The sequence below is a fragment of the Lacerta agilis genome, chromosome 6 (assembly GCF_009819535.1).
Source record: "Lacerta agilis isolate rLacAgi1 chromosome 6, rLacAgi1.pri, whole genome shotgun sequence".
In the NCBI taxonomy this organism is placed as follows: Eukaryota; Metazoa; Chordata; class Lepidosauria; order Squamata; family Lacertidae; genus Lacerta; species Lacerta agilis.
The window spans coordinates 33,731,840-33,742,512 of record NC_046317.1 but is presented as its reverse complement, the minus strand read 5'-3'; positions in this window follow the sequence as shown (position 1 = coordinate 33,742,512).

Here is a 10,673-nt window from a genome sequence, read left to right as displayed (position 1 = left end):
CATAATTTGTGAATTCACCTTCAAAAGAGATACGTTTTTAAAAGACCCAAGGTTGAGTTGATTGTGGGTACTGATATGAGTACTCCAGTTATCTCATACAATCAATAAACAAGCAGATGCCAGTAGTAAGTGGAGGGAACAGATTGTATGAGTAGGGAATAGTATATCACAGAGACCCTCCTTTCCTGGGCACTTGCTACACTTTCCACAGCTAGATATTCACAAGGTTTCAGGGCTCTCATGGCTACACTATTCACCCTAGGATCCTTCGAGATGATGCTAATTTGGTGGATAAGTAGCCAATCAGTTCCTGAATGAAGTGTTCCAAAAGTGATTCTGTAAGTAGTACGTTGTTTTCATAATGGTCTCACTGGCGTTGTAGTCCTGCTTTGCATAGAATAGTAGATATTGTTAATTTTTCTTGATCTTGACATTGTGGTATACAGTGGTACCTCTAGTTATGAACTTAATTCGTCCGTTCTTAACCTGAAACTGTTCTTAACTAGAGGCGTGCTTTCACTTACTGCCACTGTGCCGCTCGCATGCAATTTCCGTTCTCATCCTGGGGCAAAGTTCTCAACTCGAGGTAACTCTTCCAGATTAGCAGAGTTTGTAACCTGAAGTGTTTGTTACTCGAGGTACCACTGTATAAGGAAGCTGGATTAAGGGTGAAGGTATGGAGGCTAGTTTCTTATGCTATCTGTTCCACACCTCTATAGTACAACATACAAAAGGGTTCGATAATGATTTCCATATTGACCTAATTTGGGGCAAGAAGGGGATCACAGTTAGGAGGAGAGAAGGGGAATCTCATGCCTCCAGTGTGACCCATGATGTTACTGGGTCTGCTGAAATCATAGGAAAGCTTGGAAACTTTTGCTTCTGTTTTTGACTAACACAGTTTAGTGTTATTTCCAAACCTGGTCAAACTGGTTAGTCTACATGGTTATTTACCTAATCAGCTTGTTTCAGTAAAACATAGATATGAGTAATGACAGTTGAGAGATCAGATGAAAGGCTAAATTGCAGATAATTGAAAACGAAAGTGAAATATTCCAGTGTCGTCCTTGTGGCCACACAAGAAGAGGGAGTGGGTGCACAAGCCTAAGGTACATGCATGTAACGCTAAACTATACTTTTGCATTATATCTGAACCAGGGTAACATTTCCGTGGGGTTGGTATGTATAATGATAGTATCAATATTATGTGGAGGTGGAAAAAATAACTTTGGGACATCTGTACATCCCATAAAAGGATACCAGTTTGAGCTAGGGGTAAGGGCCTGTATGACAACAATAGAGTATTTTGATTTTGGGCTTGTGAAATTCAGTCTAATGAAAAAGGAGGAATGATCAAGGTTTTTGCCAAGAGTTTTGTTTTTCTATAATAAGTACTGTAGTATGAAAATCGGTGTAGTTCTATGACCATTACAGAGTTTTCCTATACATGATTAGTAACCCCCACTGAGTCTGATGGCAGCAGTTACTCCAAGGTATGTAAGTACAAGGTTGCAGGCAACCTTTTACCTTATTTCTTTCAGGGTATGGGGTAAAGCTAAAGAAGTAGTTGATGACTTCTCTAGTTGTGTGACAGAAGGATGCTTTTGGTTCCTAGCATATACAATTATCATATAGGATATACTAGTGTGCCTTGGTCCAGTTCTCTTGAGGAACCTGCAAGTGGCCAGACGAATCCATCCTCTTACAAGATGACAAATGGAATCACTGCACATGGGTAAAACTGAAATTCAGAGATCCCTCCCTCATCCCAGCTTCCTGTTGAGAGGCTATTTACCGAAAGCTAAAGGAGTATGTGTGCGGTGGCCATGGGGTCCAGCTTTATAGAGGACAGTCCTCTCTTCAAAAGGCTGTCCAGTTCAAGGCTGGTTCATAGGAAGGGAGAACAGGAAGGACCTCAAGGTTTTCCAGCAGCAGCATCAGTGCAGGCACATGGGTCACAATCTTCCCCACCATGGGAACATTTTAATTTAAATTGTAGCAGTTATTTCTAAGTTTGCATCTATGCATATAAATCAACATAAGCAAATTTTAATCAAATCCGTATCCTCCTTTCTCCATTTGCGAGCACCTCAAGAAGTCTGGGTGCCATTTTTTGCACCTGGCTAACTCTCAAGGAGTTTAATCATAAAGAGTAGAGTGTTTTGAAAACCAAAGTATGATATTAACCATGTGTCAGTTATGTGAATTGCATATGAGTTCGTGCTCTTATCAAAATAAGTAAAAAAATGTTGCTCCCCCCCCCCAATTGGCAAACAGACATTCTGTTTTGCACCCACAACCCAGGTCCCAGAAGCCATTTCGCTCCTAGCTTTTCTATCCCAGTTTCTAACACTGCCTAGTTATGTGGGAAGGATCAGAAACTTAGCTTACTGTGCCTTCTCCCTTCACACTACTGCCTCAATCTCTCTGGTGAAGTCCCACTTTCTTTCTTTCTTTCTTTCTTTTTCCGCTTTGATTCAGGCACCTTTATTTTTTATGAGTTTTCCCAAAATTCATGAGGCAAAAAAGGCTTAGCTGTTACCTCATCGCAAAATGACTAACATTTCTTGGTACTTTTCCTGTGAACCCAAACCCATTTTCTCCCTAGACATTGCTTACTTGATGTGGTAACCCATTGGTACTTACTTATTACTGATGGTGATGCTCTGTTTCCTGCCCCTGTTGACCAGGTTGCCTGTGGTAGTGGACATAGTTGAGCGTTGTATCTGCCTTCTGGTGGGACAAAACACTAGAATAAGCAGCAACCACAGTTGCCACTATGGAAGAGGATAATGTGGGGAAGGGCTTGGGGTAGGGAGCTCAGAAAAAAAATAGGACCAGCTCAGTGCCTGGGCCACTGGGATATCAGTTTAAATTCTGAGCCCCAAAAAGAAACATTCACTGCAGCGCCTGTTTCTCTCAACAGCTGCTGCTTCAACAAGAAACTGTTTACATGGTTGCCATGGCAGCTACCTTTGGAGCATGCAGCCGTGTGATTGGCTGCTAGTGAGAAAGAGAAGCTAGATCAAAAGACAGATTGGATCTCTTATATTTGCCTGCAGCCGACTTGTTGCTCCTTGTGGAGAAATACTAAACGCACCTCCTTGCCCCCTTGTTGCTGCTGCAAGTGCCAGGGATGATTCTGGAACTGAATCTGCTCAGTTCAAGAAACTTTATTCGCATGGTCAGTGAATGCTGTTGCTTCCTCCTCCCACTGCACTTGATATAAGGAAAAATTGCACAACCCGCTCTGCATGTGAATTTGACCTGCTCTTGTCCATTCTTCTTTCCTGCAGTCCTGGGTTGCCATGTAATGCAATGCCATCTACTAGTATTTCTCCCTCAGTAATGTTAGATTTCCATTGCATCAAAAACTTGACATACCTTAACATTGAAGCACGTGTTTTTGCATGAAGAAAGTACCAGGATATCTCCAGTTATATCTCTCAAGATATCTATGGTATCTCCAGTTAAAGGGTGATAATCCTCATGTCTCCTGAGTTCTCGTGTCTGGGAGATGGGGAAGTGACCTGCCCTGAATACAGTTACATTCCCCTGGAACAAGCAACATTGCAGTTTAGGGGTGCTCCTGACTCCAACACTGCTGCTGGAGGCTCAGGCATCCTCGATGGCTAGGAATGCCTTCTTTCAGCTGCAGCTGATTGACCAGCTACAACCTCTTTTGGACTTGGTCACTGTACTCCATGCTTTAGGAGCTTCCAGGCTTGGATTATTGCAATGTCCTCTATATGGGGTTACCCTTGAAGACGATGAAGAAGCTTCAATTTTGGTTTAAAATGCAACAGCCAGATCTCTGGCTTTAGTTCTGTTAGATCTCTGTTAGAATCCGTGTTTTAAAACAGCTGCATGGTTTGCCGGTTCATTTCCATGCCCAATTCAAGGTGGTCACATTAGTGTTCGAAGCCCACAAATATCTGATAGATTTAGTTGAGATTCCTGCATTGCAGGGAGTTGGGCGAGATGACCCTCGCAGTCCTTTCCAACTTTACAATTCTCCGATTCCCTTCAGAACCTCTTAAGTGCTAAGATTGGCTGATGGGACTTTCTTAGTAGTTCCTCTGTCCTCAGAGGTTTCCGGGTGGTAGTCCAGGAAAGGGCATTCTCTGTGGAAGTGCCTAAGTTGTGGAACTGCCTCCACACAGATGTGTCTGGCACCTTAAATGCTGAAGACACACCTCTTTGCCCTGGCTTTTGACACATTATGTAGAAATAGGTGTTCTTATCTGCATGTTAAAGAGTATGCAAATCCAAAAAGATCAGTACTCCAATAAAGATACTATGATTGCATGACTAAATGCTACCAAAGTGCATGATAGGAGAAATATGATTGCACTTAAAAGTACATGGAGCTACATCATACATTTCAAACATCATAAAAGTTTCATGGAGCTACATCATACATTTCCAGATGCTTGGCTCGTATTGTCAGCAAGGAAACCCATATATAATGTGGATATCTATACAAGTTTCAGGAAAGAGAGAGAAAAGGCCTGTAAATTAATGTTTGTTTTTAATGCAATGAGGGGATCTTGCTTGAGATTTGTTTCTAGTACCATCATAAAAATGTATGATTAAAATTTATTGGTTCTCTACATTTCCAGTCTGCCTTGAATGGTTTTGACCTAAGTTTCATATCATTTATTATGTTTTGAATCTGATGAAATGCCTTGGTAATACTGTTTCATGCCATTCTTTCCATGAGACCGAAAATCTAGTCACTTTTGTAGGAATATATATTTACTAAAAGTAACTTTAGACAGGGCTGCAGTCTGAGTTGCCTTTTAGAGCACAAACCACTGGAGGCTGGTATGATACCTATGTAATAATTTTGTTCAATTACACAATTATAGGCTGAACATATAAGGATGCAGAAGGAAACACACAGGATGGTTCAAGTTCTGATAAACTTAAATCAGCAAACAAATATGCAAGGAATTCATCTGCACTTGTAAAGATGGTGGCATTGATGTGTGTGGTGAACATAGTTAATAGTCATGTGGATGGGGTTTTTTTTTGGGGGGGGGGGTTGCATTCACTGCAAAAATTTAGAACACCAGTGCCTGTTCAACAAACAGTGTATGCATGAATGAGTGATTGGATCCATACAAATTATTGTTGTCTTACATGACAGGGGTATATCATGCATAAAAATTGTTCATCAAAATAATGAAATTGGCTACAAACACTAAAAAGATAATATTCTGAGTTGAACAATTAGAGGAATGGCCCTGTTTGGTCGAGATCCAGCCCTGCTAGTAGACTACAAAAACTATTTCATAGTGCTCAACCAACACTATTGGACATCTATGAAAAAATGAAATGCACTCCCCGCCCCCCTCTAAAACACCTCATAAATAATTTGATAATGTACTTACCTGTTTGAAGTCAGAAAGAGATTGGATAAGGGTAAACTGAGGGTTTGTCCACCTGGGAGCAAAACATGGATTTGCACCTTCCTGTCTCCCTATTAAAGTAGGGGCATCCATGTGACATTCTCCCCATCCCAGTGGCATCCTGGACTTTCCCTCCCCTTTAAGGCAGGTTTTTTTTTTTTTTATCCTTGCCATTTTGAACTTTCAAAGGAGTGAAAACCATGCATTGAAAGAGGCAAAGATAAGGTAAAACAAAGTTACAAGCAAGTGCTTTGTGTTGCTTCACTGTGGACAAGCCCTGGAACACAGTACAGACAGTGGCGTAGGAAGGGGGGGCGAAGGGGCAGGTCGACCCGGGTTCCAGGCTGGAGGGGTGACACTCTGGGTGGCCACCTCCCCCGTGCGACACCCAAACCGAGCCCCACAGACCCCAGGAAAAAAGCCACGCTCAGCACTGTCACAGGGCTCGCAAACCTGCTAAGCGTGCACCGCACAGGTTAGCCGTCAGCGCACGCTTTGCTGCTTGGGCTGCAGGCAGAGGCGAGTTGCGGGCTAAGCCCCATCCCTCCCCTCTGCCTGCAGCCTGAGTGGGAAGGAATGGAAGCAACATTGCTGCCTTAAATGAGGTCACACTCTCCCTGATGGTTTGGGAGTGCTCCTAGATGGGCAGATAGTGGGCATGGTCAGAAGTGTAATGTTAGCTGGTGTGCCAGTCACACTTTGTTCTGGATAACAAGGACCCTGCAGTGTGTTTCATACCCTGCCATGAGTTCTGAAATGTGTGGAGATGCCCTTGAAGGTGACTCAGGCACTTCACCAGGTCCAGAATATGGCAGCTCATTTGTTGATCGCTGGCTACATGAAGGAGTACATTATACTACTTCTGCAAGAGTTTTACTAGTTTCCCATGAAAACATAGGTCTGGGATATCTAAAGAAACATTATTTTCTGCTATTACACTTCTCCCTGGTAACTGAGATCTAGTGCTGAGGCCTCACTACAGATTCCACAACCAAGGAAGGTGATGTTTGTCTGTATCTGAAGAAGTGTGCATGCACACGAAAGCTCATACCAAGAACAAACTCAGTTGGTCTCTAAGGTGCTACTGGAAAGAATTTTCTATTTTGTTTCAAGGAAGGTGATATCAGTTTAGGGAACTCCCTTGCAGATCCACACCATGGGCTTTTTAGAAGGGTAATTAAAACTTCTTTTCTTATTCTGTTAGGATTTTTAAGCTGTTATATATGTTTTATACTTGTCCCCTAATAGTGTTTGTGTATTAGATGACATTTGCTTTATTTTTGAACTTTAACATTTATTTTATTGTTTTCATTGTGTTGTACAGTATACCACTTTGAGAACTGTAAAGCTGGAAAAGCATAGAGAAATAAATAGTATCATACAGAGGTTTTTAAAAAAACAAAGAAGTAAAATTGTTGAGTCATTACATGAAATAAAGGCAGACTTGATGCTAAGGGGAATGTAAAAAATAAGTCTACAGTGCTGTGGGATTTGAAAGAGACAGCTGCTCTTAAAGAATGGTTAACACTGCAGTAGCTTGCAATGCATTTGTACTCCACACAAGAATCAAATATAAACAGAAAAGAACTTGTTTGAGACATTTTAACCACAGACAATTTTATTCTACAGGAAATGACAACTTTTGAAAACGTATCTTTTGCAACTGAAAACCAGATTAAAGTGATGCATCTAAGGTTTTGGATCACATTAGAAACTCATATGTAACATTTCTGTACATGTAACATCTTTTTTTAGAAATTGTAATTATTATTTTTGTTTTTTTAATATTTCCATCCTATTTGGCTTTGTGCAGATTGATAGTTACCAGCACTAGTCAGGATTTGGGAAAGGAACCAACTTGCAATTATATAATGTTAAAAGAAAAGGCAGCCGATGAATTATTTCCTATAAACTAAATACACTGTTTATATAATCTTTATTACTTGAAATACCATGTGCACCATGTGAAATACCATTGCAGTGTTATAGACATGATGCATGTTCATGTATAATTATATTATCACAATGCATGTTATACTGTATATGTACTAACATGCACTGTGATAGTATGGTAATTGTGTTAGATTAAGACACAATTTTGCAAGCTAAGCCTAGCAATATAGCTTAACTGGAAGGCATAATGGTATATAAATGATGCAAATATTCCCTCTCCTTTGGGCTCTCCCAAGTTTCTTCTTTATGATTCTTTTTAGAAAAGCCACTATTGTTTACAATATTTGTAATTTCTGCACCTATGTTTAAAGTACACGACTCCCCCCCCCACCAAATCCTGTGAACTGTAGTTATTCCTCACAGTTACAATTCTCAGCACCTTAACAAACTACAGTTCCCAGGATTATTTGAGGGAAGCCATGTTCTGTAAATGTGTAGTGTGGATGTGACCAACAAGAGCACACACAGAATGTTAATAAGCACGTCTCTGAGTAGGCAAAATATATTTGGTTTTCAGTTTCAAAATCTAAACAGGGATTTCCTGGAAACTCACAATTCTGTCCCATGAGGTCTAGGATGCATAAGTGACACAATCCAGAGCTCACTTAAGCAAATTTGAATCCACTGAATTCAAGGGCTTAGATGCATATAATTAAATGCATGTACTTGTGAGCAGTATATAACCAAGGCAAATAATTAAGATGCATTAGAATCTGTAACACACAATCAAATTGTGAAACAAATAGCTGGGAACAATAAATAAACTAGGGCTTGTTTAATAAAAGTTAAAAGCCCATGATGCAATTTTAAGAGACTTGATTTCAGTTTATCACTTGATTTCTCTGTGGATTCTAAAATGTTGTGATTGCCTTTAACACTTAAGTTACTGCCCTTTATCTAGACATATAAATTATAATCCATAAAACTCCCAATTCTCTTTAATTCTGTGATAATTCTGTGATAATTCAGGCTCATTAGATTATTTAAATAAAAACAATGGCCTCCTGATGCAAACTATTTGCAGTGGCTTATCTTCCTGCAATGCGGGCAAAATTTCTCTTTGACATCGTTTCATGGTTGGCAATCTGTCCATCTCAGGAGACAATGGAAGAGTGTGCCTTGAAGTCAAACCATTGAAGAGTTCCTGTTGTGGCTGTGGAGACCAATATGGGAGAGACATGTTTCGTTGCAACTGAGGCAGTTTGAAATTCATGAATTCCTCAGTAAGGAAAGCATGTCCAGGCAAGTTAAAATGACATCTCTGATTTCATCTTTAGAAAGCTGAGGCACACTTGCGTAGGCTTATTGAAATCTCTTTGGTGTTACATACCGGTACATACTTAGCGAAGATGAGGGATTCCAAACAATGCATTGTTGTAAGGCTGCAATACTATGTACTATTAATTGGAAGGAACCCCACTAATTTCAATGGGACTTACTCTTAGTCAGTGTACACATTCCTGTTTAAATCCAGTATGCTTGCACCAGTGGTTTGGAAAAGCAGTGTACACACAATGTTAGCCACAATCCATACCTGTTGTGTTGTTTCTTATGAAATACTGACTTTTGATGTGCCCCCCCCAAACAAGCTTAGATATGAATTGAAAAGAACGGCCTAGCTGTGTTTTAAGCCAGTAATGTGTACAGAACCTAAGCAAGCATGCTATGATTGGGCCACTAGCACATGACTCCAATCCTATGCCCCATTACTACCATGCAAGTCCTGTAGAAATCTGCGGAACTCGCTTCCAAGTGTGCATGTATAGAATTAGATCGCACAGTCACCAGGTAATTTCTGCACCCAGCAGCTACTACTACTAACAAGTCTGTTTTAGTTACAGGTGGGTAGCCGTGTTGGTCTGCCATAGTCGAAACAAAATAGGAAATTCTTTCCAGTAGCACCTTAGAGACCAACTGAGTTTGTTCTTGGTATGAGCTTTCGTGTGCATGCACACTTCTTCAGATACACTGAAACGGAAGTCCAGTCTGTTTTGTTATTGTTTACTACTTTGACCAACAGCAGCAGCACATCAAGCACATCTTTTACCCATAATGCACCATATTTTACTAGTCTCATCCCTATAGGCTTAAACCGGGATAAACCTTGGTTCCACATAGGGAGCAGTATTTTTAAAAACAAATGCTGACAAGCAGCAAAGGGGTGTAAAATATCCTTCAGTGTAGGGAAATCTGATCAGGAGAGAGTTTTAATTTCAAAAGAGGGCATTTCTTCTGAAACAAGGCAGCGATAGCTGCATGGTTTTGTTAGCTCAAGATCGGTTAACTTCCTGTTTCTGAATCTCCCTCGCACGCACGTCGTTTATGAGTACTGTAGTACTGTTCACCTCAGGCAAAGGGCCAAACTACACCATTGGGTTTTTAAAATAAATAAATAAATAAATATGAAGCGGAGGTGGGGAGGTCGCGTCAGGATCGGTCTGTGGCGAGCTAGGAGAATTTAACCTTTCCCGCCATGTCTTTGACGAAAAGCGACCCCACCTGCTTGTCTCCCCACCCCCCAAACTGCTATCCCTAGTTGGGTGAGCAAATGCTCGGGACGAAACTAGACGTTATGTCAAATGATCCCTGATCGGATCTTCGCGCGTTTTTGTTTTTTTAAAGACCAATGGCCGTGAAGATAGGGGAGTATCAATCGGGTCCTGGCATTGCGCTGGGGGCGGGGGAGGCGTTCACTCTCTTCTCACGTATCTTCCACATTTAATACTCTCTTTGCCCCTCATGGGGGGGGGGGAGCAGACTTTAACATGTCATTGGATGCATATGCATTTGTATTTTCATGACACGAAATTCGTTCCGCCGACTTTTTTTTTTTAATGTACGCTTTGAAATAAACGTTATCGAAAGGGAGGGGGAAGGAGAAAAATAACACCAGTGGGGAGTACAAGCTTTCGGCTGTCACTGGCTAAACTGCGTTGCCGGCTTAAACCACAAGGAGCTTCTCGGGGTTGTTGTTTTTTATTTTGGCGGGTCCACTTTTGAGTTTCTGTCAGCCCGGGGAAGTTGCGTCATGCCCCTTGCTTTGGCTAGCAGCGAGTGAATTATGTGTGAATAACAAACTACGGGGCGGGGGGGGGAGAGAGAGAGTAGGAACATTAGGAACACGGAGCCCCCCCCCCCACTTCTCAGCGGGACCAGAGGAGACCGTTTATACGGTTGGGAGGCGAGGCAACGTCTCCCCCCCGCCAGGCCCCGCGCTGAGGTAAGGGCCTGGGAGAGCGGGCGCTCCAGTCTCGTGACTTCGCCGAGCCGCTCGCGCTCGCCGAGAGAAAGGAGGAGGGGCGGCGG